We start from the raw sequence: 14,544 nt of genomic DNA on the forward strand, positions 1-14,544 counted from the left end.
TTTTCCCATCGATTCGTGTTTTCACGCCTCATTAAAGTGCTGATGAAATTTCAAAATACCTTGTACAACACTCGACAACGTTTCAGAAATGTCTCTACGTGTCCAAATACTTTCGTAACCTTTGGCAATTGTCGCGGCATATCTTTAGCAATTGTCGCGCTAAAATACATGCCTCTTGTTATTCACCAACTGGATGAACATAACTTTCGATATTTTATATATGTTCTTATACCATCTGAATTATATACATTTTTCTACAAACATTCGCAGTCTAATTATCGTTGCTCATTACGTGATGAAATTCCATTAGCGTTCCATTGGCGTCTAATGAAACTATCGCTCTACGTCTGACTGACAATCCGTCATGAAAGATACTCGGTCAAATGAAATTAGACAACCGTGAGTATTTTACTCGCCAACACAGAAATTGATGATAAATTTCGAAACGATTATGTTACTTACATCGAGGGGCAGTCAGGTTTCCTAAATCTGATTAAAATTCACTGCAATATATATCTTCGACGATAATAAAGTACGCTCTTTGTCACGCGACCAAGGATTCGATGATAGCCGACACTAGGGTCAAGGGTTTAAGGGTTGCTCCATTTCTGATCTGCAAAGCTACACGTTGCGGAAATTCTACTCTTTCAGGCCGGCCAGAACAAGAGGATCTATGTACCATAGGATGAGGTTTGCTATCGAATTATAAATGGCACTAACTCGTCGATCTGGCTCATTCTACTTCCCACATTGGCAGACAATGGAAATATTCTTATGAGAATTCTAGGTCGTTCGATACGTGATTTTTCATAAGCCAGAATGATCAACTTTGAAAGAAATAGCATTTTTTTTATATACATACACATTACATAATAAACATCGAACTAAATTATTTAATACATACAGATTACATAAACACGCGATTAATGTTCGATACTCGAGAAACAAATGACTCCATGAGATTCTTTATCGTAACATAATGATGACATAAATAATATCAAGTTGCAAGATAGATTTAAAAAATAGTATCTGCAGTATCATCGTCTTTTTCTGCTTCTCAATATACGGAGTTGATCAATGCGGCTTTCGAGCAGTTTGTATGATGAATGGAGTCACTCGTTCAGTTTCCTTACATAGGTTCACGATTAATGTTCGATTCTCAGGAGACAAATGACTTACGTCCACGAGTTCATTTATTGCAACAAGATGACACAAGTAACTATAGATTCAAAGGTAAATTTCAGAATTTCCAACATCTTCTCTAAATTTCAATTTACGCAGTCAATAGGTGTCTTCGCTATGTCATGAAGGACAAATTGTTTTTAACCGTTAAAATTATTATTCGATAGCTAGATGCTTATATACGGTTCTAGTCTTTAGTAATAGCACTTATTAATAGCACTAACATTTGTTAATCTCGTACGAAACCTGACAGCTGATCATCAATGAAACGATTCGTCAGACTTTCGAATCGATACAAAATGTGAAATATTAAATGCTCGGAGTGATTCGGTCGTAATTCAACAACCAACAACTGTATTGTTTTCTGGTCCCACCATATGGAAGACACGTAGGTTTTCCAGAAGGGGAGAGTGGAACCTTTGGAGGCGACTGGCGCCATTAATTTCGGCAGAAGGAGTGGAGCAACCACGATGAGGGTGACACATCATCGTGAACTATCCCACAGGAAATGGTGCGGCCGGTCTCCTTAATAACGACCGGTCCCCGATGGGTGTATGTTTACACGACGGATCCGGACGAGCGATATTTCCTTGCCAGCTACTACGATATCCCTTTGATCGACGATCGACCTGAGCGTAGAGCATCTAAAGGTGCGTTTAAACCAAGCGAACCGATGCTCGCAACTTTGCCTCCTTTTAATAAAATTCAGTAAAATGAGACTGTAAACGAGCATTCGTTCGCCACTTGGCGATTACTCGCCGAATCGGAAATCGAACATACGCGAATTCTCTGCAACAATGCATTTAATTATAATCTCTTCGCCAGATACCGTTGTTACGAATTCGACTGGAGATTGAACAGGGAATAACCGTTGAACATTGTAAATTCTGCTCTGTCTAATCTCTACGGACGTTTGCTCGCGTACGTCGTCGTAAAGAAGCTCTTTCGGCGTAATTGAAATTGCTCGGAGAGCGTTTAAATTAAGCGAAAGAACGCTCGCTTACGCTTTAATTTCACTAAAGCGAGCATTCGCGCGCTTGTCTAAACGCACCTTTACACATCTTTACCATGTGCAAGCTAGAGCCGTACGAATCGTACGAGCCAGTGCGGATTCGTCCGATAGTGTTTTTCGTCGCGTCTTCCGACCAGCCGGAAATCATTAAATAATGTCACCGGACGACTTCCGTTGCCACTTACCGTAAGCGACCACACCGTTTAATATGCAGCCGACACGCCTTAATTACATCGCTACTCGCCTCTCTACTTGCCCGTACGCCCACGTCTCGACTTTTCCTTTACAATTTCAGCTCGCTACTAGTTTTCCATTACCATTTCAGCGTGCATCTATGGCCCGGTGTTTATATCAGTTGGCCGGATATCTTATTTGTGAGGCTCGTAAATTGAAAAGTAGAGAAAAGTTATGATATTATGCGTACGGAATATCTACTCTGTTGCAATGTATACGTAAATTTATTTGTTTATTGACACAACTAAGAAAACATGGACGCAGATAAGCTTAACAAAATCATCTGATAATACTGAAATTAAAGAAATTTCTATAAATTCTTTTATGTGAAGTAACAAGCTGCATCGATTAACGTATCGAAATTATACGATGTTATTTTTGAAAAAAAAAAAAAAAAAAGAAGGAAGAACGACTCTTTCGCTTGACATTTCTCCACCTAATAACAATTTCCTAACAACTCTACCTCACAACTTCTTGCCTGTAACTTGAAATAATTATACATTCCTCCTTCGATCTCCTGTACCATTGTATTACACAACCAATTACATTTTCGTGTGTTACATCTTCCTTGCAGAACCATTCGAAAGATTGAGTCTCTGTCAACGATAACTAATAAAAAAAAGAAAAAAGAAAAAAGCAATTTTTCTCGCAAGCAAGGAAAATTCCATCGCGAGAGGATTAATAATCCAGACAGAATCGATTAAAAAGCTATAGGTACATCGGATCTGGATTTGCAATCAATTAAATACTTCCGCTTTCACGTAATAAAGCTCGAGTTCGTTAAACGGTACGTTATCTTAAATTATCTCGTATCAGGCTCGATAATCGTTGAGTCACGGCTCCTCGCACCTTCGCGGATACTCCACGATAATTGATACTCGGTAAACTACCGAAATCTCTAACGCCAGACGCGTATATTTCTCTATCGATTTATTACCAGCAACGATAGCAATCTGAATCGACGAACAAAATTGTACGGTTCCGTTAAATTCGAGACACGGCGACATTTTATAACGTCGCTTACGATTTTAAAGTCATGGTAACGGGAACCATAAATAAATCTGGAACGTGTAAGGGGTCGTAAATTTAGCATCCTTACGACGATGACGCGTGCAACTGTATAGGGGTTACAAAATATGTACATTTCCGTGGGAAACGATCCTTAGGGACGTTTGTGTACTTTAGCTTTTTTTATAGTGCGGTAATCTATAGAGTAGATTGATAAAATTTTACAAAAGCTGTTATTACGATTATGACAAAATCTGTGTATATGCTTCAAGCTTACGTATCTATGTATAATTATTAAAGTCGTGATAGTTTAGCATTGGGATAAACGAGCTGCTCAGATGTCAGATCGACTAACCCCGTAAACCGAAATGTAAGGAAGAATTTGTCGAACGTTGAGATTTTCTCAGAAATTCTTGCAATCTATCCTTATTTTTTTCGATAATTAGTCGCTCCGAATTTAAAGAATTCTCGACCTTAAAAGTATACCAACTCTGTTTTACCCTTTCCACGTTGTTCTAATGGAAAATAATGATAGAAAAAAGATACAAGAATAATACTAAACATTCAAAAAAATGCACAATTTCAAAACTTGCTAATTTTCATTATCACTGCCATACAAAAATATCCTAATTTTCTTTCGCTCGACGACAGAAAGATCTTGGCTACTTCATATTTCTTCGACAGTAAATAGTTTAACAGGATTAGGCTTGAAATATCATTATTCCCTGCTACGTTCCTATTACGCGCAATTTATTAGACTATGTTTTATCAACGCTATTTTTTTTTTAAATGATCGGTATAAAACACTATATCGTACTATACCAATATTCATAAAGTACGTTAATACGTACTTACGTAGAAACTTTGTTCGCATCATAAAGCATCGTAAATTCCGCAATAAATTGCACAAATCGATGCAAAACCGCTTATCGTATTTCGATTCGGGGGTGGCTCGAAACGAGTCATCGGCGGTCGAGTTTGTGGAAGTTGCCACGAAAGTTGCACGTGCGAACAGCTGAACAATTAGACGCGGAACGCGCTACGAAACGATCCAGCGACGAAAGTCGATGAACGAGCCGTTAATGTTGTTTAACTGCTTGCAACATGCCAGTCGCTGACTGCAACTAATGAACGCTGACTGTCGGATATGCCTTGTTGCTTTGTCCTAACGACGTTGATTTATGTTGGCCGACAAATTCGAGCCTTTCCACGGTTAACTACATTGTATTCGACTGAACGTTGAAAATTTGATTATCACCGTTTTTCCTAATCCGTTTGGAATTTGCGGCGAACGAAGGTGGAGCACGAGGGAATAAAACCGGGTTAAACGGGCCGTGGTGAAATTCGGTCGCGACGTTCGCTGACCTGAGCCTGCGACGAACGCTCCGACGTTGAAACTTATCGATCTCGTGGCACGAGCAGCGTCATCGTTAACTCTTCGAGTGCTACATCGCGCGATCGTCCTCTCTCCTACTTTGCGCCAACCGAAATCGCTGCTTTCGTCCACCAAATCGAGGCTGAACGAATATTGAGAACCGGAGTTAACCCATTTAAAGGGTTTGTTCCAGTTTAGAATTTCGTTTTTCTTCTTTGGGGGGCAGGGGCTATTTTTCTCTCAAAGAAATTACAAGACTCTTTTACGTTGACCTTCGCACGCAAGTTTGTTAACGTTTCAAGAATATTCATCATGTTGGTGAAGTGTGAAAAATCGAAATTAGAGGTAGACGCGCTTCCGACTATTCGGCTTATTTGAAATGAAGAACCAAACAGGCATCCTGATTGGTACAAATGTGTCTAAGACGTGAACCAGAACATAGACAAAGTCTGGAAATTTAAAAAACGCGTCGAAGATCTTGTTCGTCATTCTTCGATCGTCGTACGATAAAAAAGAAAAAAGAAAAATCTGTTGAAAATTCTGGTCGAAGGGTATAAATGTATCTGGACGCGAACTTATTAAAATTAAATGACCCAACGTAGCGCGAAACATTCCACGATTCTTCTATCGAATAGCGAACCTTTCAAATCGACGCCACTCGCGTTACATTCTATTTCCGACAAGCGTATTTCTCAATTAAAGGAGGATCGTGTCGATGAAGTTGTCGATTGCGGCGGGATCGTTGGTTCGCCGCAACGCGCGTTCTATTTCCTACACTTTCGGACCGCGCAGCTTTAAAGTAAGTAGGTCCGCGAGTGTCGGGTGAACGAATTTATGCCCGTAGTGCGTTGCAGTTCACGAGACACGTCGTCGCCGGCGCCGAACTATTTTCGACGGCGAGCAGCGGCGAATCCAGCACAGAGACGAGTCGCTCTTCGTATAATAACGCGAGCGAAATTATACGAAATTTCAGTTGGTCGTAGTCGATGAGCTTTCCGAAGGAATTCGAACTTCTCGATGCGAGGTCGCGGTCGAGACGAGCGAATTATATTTCGTTTGACAATCGTCCAACGTTTAATTAAAGGCATAACGTTCTTGATGAGCAGAAGGCTCGAGGATTACGTTCATTTCTCCAGAGACTGCGTTCCCTCCCTGCTTTCTGGATTTTATCTCGTTCGAAACTGCGCGCCGCATCTTAAATTCGAGCGAATATTTCTATCGAGAGAGAGAGAGGGAGAGAGGGAGGGAGAGAGAGAGAGAGAGAGAGAGAAGCAGTGCTGGAACATTGACTTTCTAAGTGTAGCTGCATCCCATTAAAACAATGTTCGTCGGTGTCATCGTATTCGTCATTGTTCCAAAGTGGAATACAACGCGAAATAACACGCGATTCTACGCGTAACTTACCCGTGAGGATAATTACCCGCTTGATCTCCTATTTTCTGCATTGACTCTTTATCCGACTGAGAATAAGAAATTTTCCATCAGACAAACTAAAGTCGCTAATTGCGACCCCACCAAGTTCGTTTTATTCTTTTCTTCTTCTCTCTGTTCGTCTCTTGCAGCTGACTTAAGGAAGTATTTGTATTTGGAGGAATGAGAGATCGCATGCTCCAAAGCTATGTTTCGTACTTTGAAACTATGTTCCTAAATTTGTACACTGAACTCGTCGAAATGATATATTCGCCAGGATTTCAAATTATTGGTACGTACAACGAATCTGCAAATCTTTGTCCGAACCGCGCAATCTGTACCTCGGAGAAGGATTGAAATTATGGGCGTTCGATGAACCTTTACTTACTTTACCATCGCGGATGTAGCTACGGTTTATTGGTACAAATGTGGACACTACAAGAGGCTATGAGTAATAGCGGCGATAGGATGGTCGAGATGATAGTAACCACGGATTCAGGTTCGATAACGAATCCACGGTCCACGGGAGGACGAGTATCAACGTAATACACGATTCGAGTAACTCAATCAGTAATTCGTACAATGACTAACTAACTCTCTACTTCTCTAGCCCTCGATCCAAATGAAACTGCCCTTTATACTCCTGTCCCCATTTCTCGGGTCAATCTTTGTTCTTAACGATATAATCATTCCATACCTTTGTCTGGTACACGTCCCTCCCGTGACTACGTCTAGTGACCCGCTATGTCACTTCGAGCCCGAACCCATCGTCATAAAGGCCAGATTGAAACATTAGAACTATTTCTTATTTTTATTACTTAAGTGTAGCTATAGTAAAAGTCTGGACTAGGGTAGTGGGGGTTTTTCCAACATTCCAGCCGGGAAATCCCGATGTTCTTTTATCTCCGACATGTATAAAACGATAAACGATCGAAGCAAGTTTTCTGATCGAGTAATATACGAACCTTTCAGAAGCGGAAACTGGTCAACTCCTCTGTATATTAAATTTCTTAATTTCATTACACGAACGCTCGATCGATATTCAAGTTTCAAGAAACAAATTACTTACCAACGAATTATTTAGATGACACAAGTAATGGTATACTGTAAGGTAAATTTCAAGAACATGTGGTTTAAAGCGAGAAGCTGCGGAGTAAACACGACGTCTTGGAAACTGGTTTTAACCCTAAAGACCGCGGCTCGTTTAAGAATATCACGATTTTATTAAACGCCGCCGTGTCGAACGAAAGACAACTTGTCCGATCGCGGCCTGGCCGCCTGTTTGTAACGTCCATTGCTTCTACGTTCTTACTTTTCAATTTATGCGATTGATCAATGTGACTTCTGAAACGCTTGATTGCTACGCACGATACGTTTTCTCGAGAGTGGGGTAAAAATCGGACTGTTTGATTTGATAAAAGCTTGGAAGCGTAGTTTGTAGACGGACGTGAAGGGTCCGTGGCAATTGGCGATCGTTGGTGATCGTTGGTGATCGTCGGGACACGTGGCAAAGCACGCGAACGACGGAATGTGAACCGTTGGATGTGGCTAGTAGCGACAAAGACGTCCTGAACTCTATCTCAACGACATTCCACTGCGAGAATCGCTTACCGATTGTCTACTGTGTCGAGAGGCGATGAGTTGGATCGCGCGAGGTTTCTTTCGCCAGATTATGAACGAAAAGGCCGTGTATACGATGGATGCGTATTCGGGCGAGCTAACCGGTCTGGCGAATGAAACATCCGAAGATTGCAATGCGTAAGCTCGTAAAAATCTGTTATACCGTAATTCAAAAAAAAGTATTCGAACATCCTTCGAAACTCTTTGCGTATATATGGTGCAAAAGATCTTGAAATCGCATTAGCACCGCAACGAGACACGAGTATCCTGACCATATTGGTAAAATTTCAAACGGATCTGAAAATGTGATCGATAAGCTTCCGCAATGACGATGACGAAACAAATAAAGCAACATACAACGGTGATTTCGGTAATTTCTCAATCTGCCCTCGTACGAGATACTTGTTGGAAATAGGTTAAATGTTAGGTATATCGATTTAAACGCGATATTATTTTCTGTTAATTCGTTCTGATAATTGTCGAGAGAACTGGCGCCGCACAATTTACTGGACAGTGTTTTATGCGTTAATAATCTCTAGAATCGATGCTCCTTGCGTCACATTTATCTTACATTTCATTAATCTGTCAACCGAGCAAACTCATCGCTAGGATTACGAATCTGTCTGGTACGTTAACTCCGATTTGATTAATAGGTCAACTCTGCCACGTGAATTTTATGTACTTTGCCCTGGCAGTTGCAATGGACTTAAATATACCGTACCGTAACGTTTCATTTCTGCAAAATATTACACTCGGCCACTTTTTCCCGACGATGCGATCCAAGTCGTTGCTGAAAATTGTTTAGTCCATAAAATTCATCTCGTCTTAATCGTTCTAATGAATTTAAAGATGACGCGATGACCACCATGACGATCGAAGCATGTGTTAAAACACACATTATCTGGCGTCTATGAAAACCACTATATACAGATCGGATACTTTTCATCGCAGCATCTGTTCATAAAGCTCCATCAGCGCTCAACAATCGGAGCGATCTCTTCGTCAGGGTGAGGCGAAGGCATTTCTCACGATTTCCCGCGATAATTTCGAGAATTGTAATCAATCGGGCTCGACCTCGCGGTCGACTGACGTATTAAACTCGTCTCGAACGAACCGGGATGCTGATCGTTGACTGGCACCAATCGGGTCGGGTTCACGCTAGTCTCTTGGTTGGCCTCGGGAGCCTCCGCGGCCGGTTTAACGCGGAGAAACATCGCCGAGGAATTCAGATGACGCGTGATTCACTACTTCTTCTAACCCTTTCACTCAGCACGTTGCTTTGGCACATAAAACGTAGCTCAACTTTCAGCGACAAAGCCAGGCAACTTTTTTTTCTTAATTTTTCCCCGCGTTGTAATGTCCTCACCCTCTGTTGCATCCACGGTAATATCTCGCTCCGTGTATACAATGGCTACCAAAAATATTTGCGCATACCCTTACTTTCAAACGAAGCGTTTTCTTTACTCTCGTCATTTCTCGAAACTATTTTCGTCAAGAGGAATTCTAACGAGTCACGCGTAATACATATAACAAACGCAACCGTCATAGCTATTTCACGCTGAAATAGAGTTCCGGCTATACAAGAGGCCAGATTCGTCTCGTGCCACAGCAAAAATGTAAGACAATATTTTAAATCCTAACAAGCGATTGCCATTCCACGTACCACCAATTGTTACGCTCTATTTTAATTATATTTCTCAATTTAATAATTTTAATCGTTAATACATACTATTAGAATTCCACTTTTTTAACCAGAAATAAGATATACCTAAAACGAGTATGTACTTCGTGTTCGGGATTTGAAGTGACCGTCCCTGTATGACTGGGACAGCGCATCTGCGCTTTTTTGGGGGAAAATCTGAATTTCCTACCTCCCAAGTAAACTTTCGATGCGGACCTCATCAAGAGGCTATTTAACACCCTAAGGGCTCCTTGGGTTCACTCTAAAATACACATCTGGTATCAATCTGCTCCATCAGAGAACATGCGCCCACGAGGGTACACAATTACAAGACTGCAAGGAATAGATTTTCATCCCATAAAAAACATGGTAAGAAGGAAAACCCGGGGACGGAGAGTTAGTATATAAGGACCAAGCGAAGCTTCTTGAGAATTCTTACAACGATCTTCGTCAGAGCGTCATACTGTTCGTGTTACTAAACAGTGCAACTAAATTAACTAAACATAATATTATTCTGCATCTTAACTTGCTGGCGATTCTCTTGGTGTACATTAAAGAGTGAAAATAAATAAACTAAACATATTACCACTCCGCATCTTTAATTTACCTCCACCTTGAGCATTAATCTCGTTTATGGTACGCGGTATCAACCGATCAGTTGCAACCTGACTGATGGCCAATTAGTCGAGAATTCGCAACACTTCGATTTCTGATATTCGCAGCAACGTTCACATTCACCGAAAAGTGAACGAACTTTCTGACCCATCGATCCAGCCGTGGCAACAAATTTAACGAAACCCATCGATGAGATTATTCGTTGCGCAAACGAACTAACCCTCTCCGATTCTTCCTCGATACTCTATCAACTAATTAATTCGCTTCAGCGTAGGCTGGATTTTTCGCTTGGAAATATCGGCGAGTCTACTCGTGGAAACGGATCGAAGTCGTTCGAACTGTTGGAATAATTTGTTTTTAATTCGATCGGCGGCTGTGGGGTCCAGAAAATATCAGAGTTCGATACAAGAAGGGGGGATGAGCACGATTGTTCGTTGAACCGATCCCCTTTAAAGCTATTTTCACGCTGATGCATCTGGCCCGTGTAACTGCGTACGGATAAAGCTATACAATCCCACAGACCAGCGTGTTCCGTTTGCTCCGCGTATGTGTCAAGATAATCCACCCTCCGCTGACTCTCTGACTCCCCCTCGTCACAGATTCACGTCTATCCCTACAGGTTTCCCATCTTCTTGTCCGCTAAGTTAACTCTTTTTGTATCCAATTCGCGTGTCCGAAGAGACATTAATTTTCGCTCATCCGCCCACATCGAGGTATTAAATGGCCTTTCAGGTTGGAGGCGGAGGGGTCCGTTGGTTTCCGTGTTTACTTTAGAAACAAGGTATTAGACTAGGAATTAGCCTTGGCAGACTGAAATCACCGTACATTACAGCAAGAATATACAGGGTTTTTCATTGTTAACAGATTCTATAATCGGTGGAGTAAGTGTCAGCATATTCTACGATGGAAAGTAAGGAGAGAAAGTTATGTAAGCATAGATTCGTAAACGCTTTATCGAGTAGTTGGTAGAAAAGTACGAAAATTATAAACCACTGGTTTCTTATTTGATTCCATGTGACGACGATATCAATTTTGTACTTAGAACAAAAATTTCAGTAAACATAGCCGATCGATCGAGAATCCAATAGCTAATAACTTTGGTATTTTTCTTGTAACTTTTAATAACAAGGCATTTCTGACTCCTGTGTTGATACAATGCCTGTTCGTTTTTCTTATTTTTAATTGTAAAATATGCTCATACCGTTTGGCGATGTAAAAATGAAGCAGCCTGTATAATAAACGTCTGCAGGACAGCTACGCTCACATTCGCGTAACAACCAAGAGTTAACAGGATTTCGTACGACAGAATCATCTATCTTTCTCTCTCACTTTATCCACCTTTCGCCCGCTCTTTTGTCTCTCTGTATCCTTACTGTGGTGGCTCTTTGTCCGGCTACTCGTTCTTTTCGTTTGCATCGTCAGAAGTACATACTTAACAGCGTTCGTGCGCTGTAATTTTGGCGAATCTGTGAAAATAAACGAGTCTCCCTTCGCGACCGAGATTTGTCTGGCATTTAGAATTTGCAAGATTGTTCCATAAAGTGTACATACGACACGAGACCCGCCCTACTTGACACACTTCGTTTCTCGTTCGCTACATCTTGACTTTTGTGTGAGATCACAACGCCAAGAATAATCAACCGACTACTTACGCAGAACGAGATACACATACGTCAGGAAGAAAGGGAATACCGCGAGTTTAGGAAACATTAGCAGCTTCAAACTCGTGTAGCTTTTGCAGAGCATTTTGAAGCATTCGAGGGTGTTGATGACACATTCGTAAAGCGAAAAGGAAGAAGGACACATGTAGTTGGCTACAAAAGTATTCAAGTTGGCTATTTAGAACTTAGAACCGGAGTTATACTATGTACCAGGAAAGTTAAACTAAGATCTTAGAATAATTAAACAATTTTGACTGCCGCTATGATATTCGAAATCCACGTGTTTCTCCTCTTCCAGTTATTTTTTCGTACGTATTTAAAAAAGAGTACAATGTGATTTATAATCGTAGATAGCTTTAAGCTGGTTTTTCTAATCGATGTCGACTTTTCCGAGCGAATGATACTTGCTTCAATTATTGGAAGATAAACCGATATAATATCCTAACAATTTCGAAAGTAATTTAATATCGAGGCGTTGGTATATTTTATGGAAAATTATGAAACCATAATTATAAGATTATACAAAATTATAAATAAATTTATTATTTTATTCTACAATGACGAAGATAAAATAGGTTGAGAATACTCAGGTGGCCGGATACATTTATGGCCAACTGTAATTCCAAGAAGTCTGACACTACTAGAGAGCAAAGAAATCGACGAGCCTAGTGAACGAAGCGATTATAAATAGTATTACTAATATTACAAACGATAATTACGGAATGTCGGAGTGCAATCCATGAAAGAAATTGACATTTTCTGACCCATGAACCCAACGAGGGTGTGACACAAGGGTAGAGAGAAAAGTATAACGGCAATCACAGCGCGTCGAACGATGTACGCGCATCCTATACAACGTACCTACTTAGGCTACGTCATCTATTTCAGTTATTTCTTATACCGTTTCCAATTTCGTGGAAAGTTATTTTATCCTCAAGTATTTTGCAATTCATCTTGTAGAATTACGCATCACGTTTTTACTGGCTCACATTTACTATTGCGAAATAAAATCATTTGTCACTAAACGAGTAAATGCAACGTACTTAGTTACAATGTGTAATAACGCGTTATTATTAGATTCTGCGATTCTGATCAGATTCCCAATTACAAAATTAAATACACTTGTTAGAGGTTTCACGTTGATAATTAAAAGATGAGTAAATAAGTAAAAGGCAGATATATTGATCGATGGCGTTTAATTGATACGACGTTAATCGATTCTCGAAATATAGGTAAAAAATAAAACGAAGAAATGAAACGTCAATCGAAGGTAATTAATTAATCGAACGTGTTTGGAAACTCTGGTCAAATCGGGCCAACCAGGGAAAGAAATTCCGAGGATCGAATAACGGACCTTTCGAACGCGTCCTCAAAAGGAGCGAACGTTTCAAACTGACCGATGCTCCTCTGCTTTTCAGGTATCGAATCGCTGATGCAATTGGCCATCAGTAATACCTTGCTCGAGGGGAATATACGAGAAATACAAATGCTGTTGGTGGAAGGGGTACAGCAAGGTACGTAACAGCATTAGTTAAGGTTACGAGAATTGAAACGGCAATTTCGAGTAGTTTCGAGAATTGAAAGAGCACATTCGAGACATATAGGGAGAGACAAAGAGCTCGAGATTTCATTCAGGCTGTAATTTGAATTTAGAATTAGTTGCTCGTTTATAGAATTAGGATATCCGATAATTTCGAAATTTCATTGTCGTTGTAATAGTATACGGCTGCCGTGATTGTATTGGTAAAATTTGGCACCGATCTGAAAAAGATATTTAATGCAAACAGCTTAAACATGTAATAAGCGTTAAAGATAGTTTCACTAAATATAATGTATAATTGAGTATTTAAATACTATTCTGCAAGAATATCGTTTATATATTCCACAATCATATAACGATGAAACATCTGCGCGAAATAAAAATGTACGATATCATAAGGCAAATTTCTAAAATCTTATCTTTACACGCTTTTACGATACACAAGTTAGCCATTTCAAAATATTTTATTCCATTTGAAAAAATCATCCACTAAATCGTGCCACGAAGCATTAAGTACCAAGTACCGAAGATTAATATAAATCAAATGCAACTTGCTCGATCGAGATTAATACTTCAATTTTCAAGCTTGTTAATATCTACTCCACAAAGTATACCAAAATAGCGTGCTCTTTAACAAGACGCACCAATCTGCCTCGAGACAAGCCGCTAAAAGCTTCGGTCGATCGAAACCAAACCGTATAGATCCTTGGAAGATTGGAATCTTCCTTAAAAACAATTACATGTATATCGAATATGGGACAAGAGCAAAGCAAAAAAAAGAGAGGGAAAGATAAAGAGAAAAGGTGAAATCGCAACGGACAAGGATAAAAGGCGTATAGTTTCGTCGCATGGCAGCCGGTGAATTCGCGGTAAATGGTATCCTGTTCCGTGTCCGTATCGCCGTGCTAGAATACTCAATTTCCGGCGGAAGCGTCGGGGGAATTAACGCGGCGTGCCGAGTTTTGTATAATCGCGTTTTAATTTGATTGTCTTGAAGCGCGCCGCGTGCTTCCTGCGCACGCTTGCCAATTAGTATCTCAAGTTGTTACACTGTTCGAGTGTCTTCGATCTTGCGAACGTTTCGCACAATGTTGCCAATGATATATTTAAGCATGGCTGGAAAGTTGGTTAATGGGATGGCAGGAAGATAAGGGACACGGGAAGCTGAAGTAAGACGACGAAGTTGATCCTACGGACTTTCGGTCA

At 40.4% G+C, this 14,544-nt stretch overlaps 1 protein-coding gene and 2 long non-coding RNA genes across 8 annotated transcripts in view; 1 reads left to right on the forward strand and 2 right to left on the reverse strand.

The window, feature by feature from the left end:
• Window positions 1-14,544, forward strand: part of LOC138181175 (uncharacterized) — a 164,189-nt gene that overhangs the window by 103,223 nt on the left and 46,422 nt on the right. For both annotated transcript variants that reach the window (XR_011173460.1, XR_011173461.1), the window contains exon 3: window positions 13,217-13,312. This is a non-coding gene — a long non-coding RNA (uncharacterized LOC138181175). The remainder of the gene's footprint in view (window positions 1-13,216; window positions 13,313-14,544) is intronic.
• Window positions 1-14,544, reverse strand: part of InR-2 (insulin-like receptor-like) — a 114,058-nt gene that overhangs the window by 52,605 nt on the left and 46,909 nt on the right. Inside the window, exon 1 of one of the 5 annotated variants that reach the window (XM_069115804.1) lies at window positions 7,291-7,518. The exons of the other annotated variants lie outside the window; for them this stretch is intronic. The gene's annotated coding sequence lies outside the window, so the exon portion shown is untranslated. Of the gene's footprint in view, window positions 1-7,290; window positions 7,519-14,544 lie in introns of those variants that run through there. 5 annotated transcript variants of the gene reach the window in all.
• Window positions 6,412-7,269, reverse strand: LOC138181176 (uncharacterized). The gene is made up of 2 exons (XR_011173462.1): window positions 7,132-7,269; window positions 6,412-6,556 (listed from the first exon to the last, which is right to left on the reverse strand). It is a non-coding gene; the product is annotated as an uncharacterized LOC138181176 (long non-coding RNA).

This window comes from Bombus flavifrons, chromosome 6, assembly GCF_040668555.2.
Source record: "Bombus flavifrons isolate JBK064 chromosome 6, iyBomFlav1_principal, whole genome shotgun sequence".
NCBI lineage: Eukaryota > Metazoa > Arthropoda > Insecta > Hymenoptera > Apidae > Bombus > Bombus flavifrons.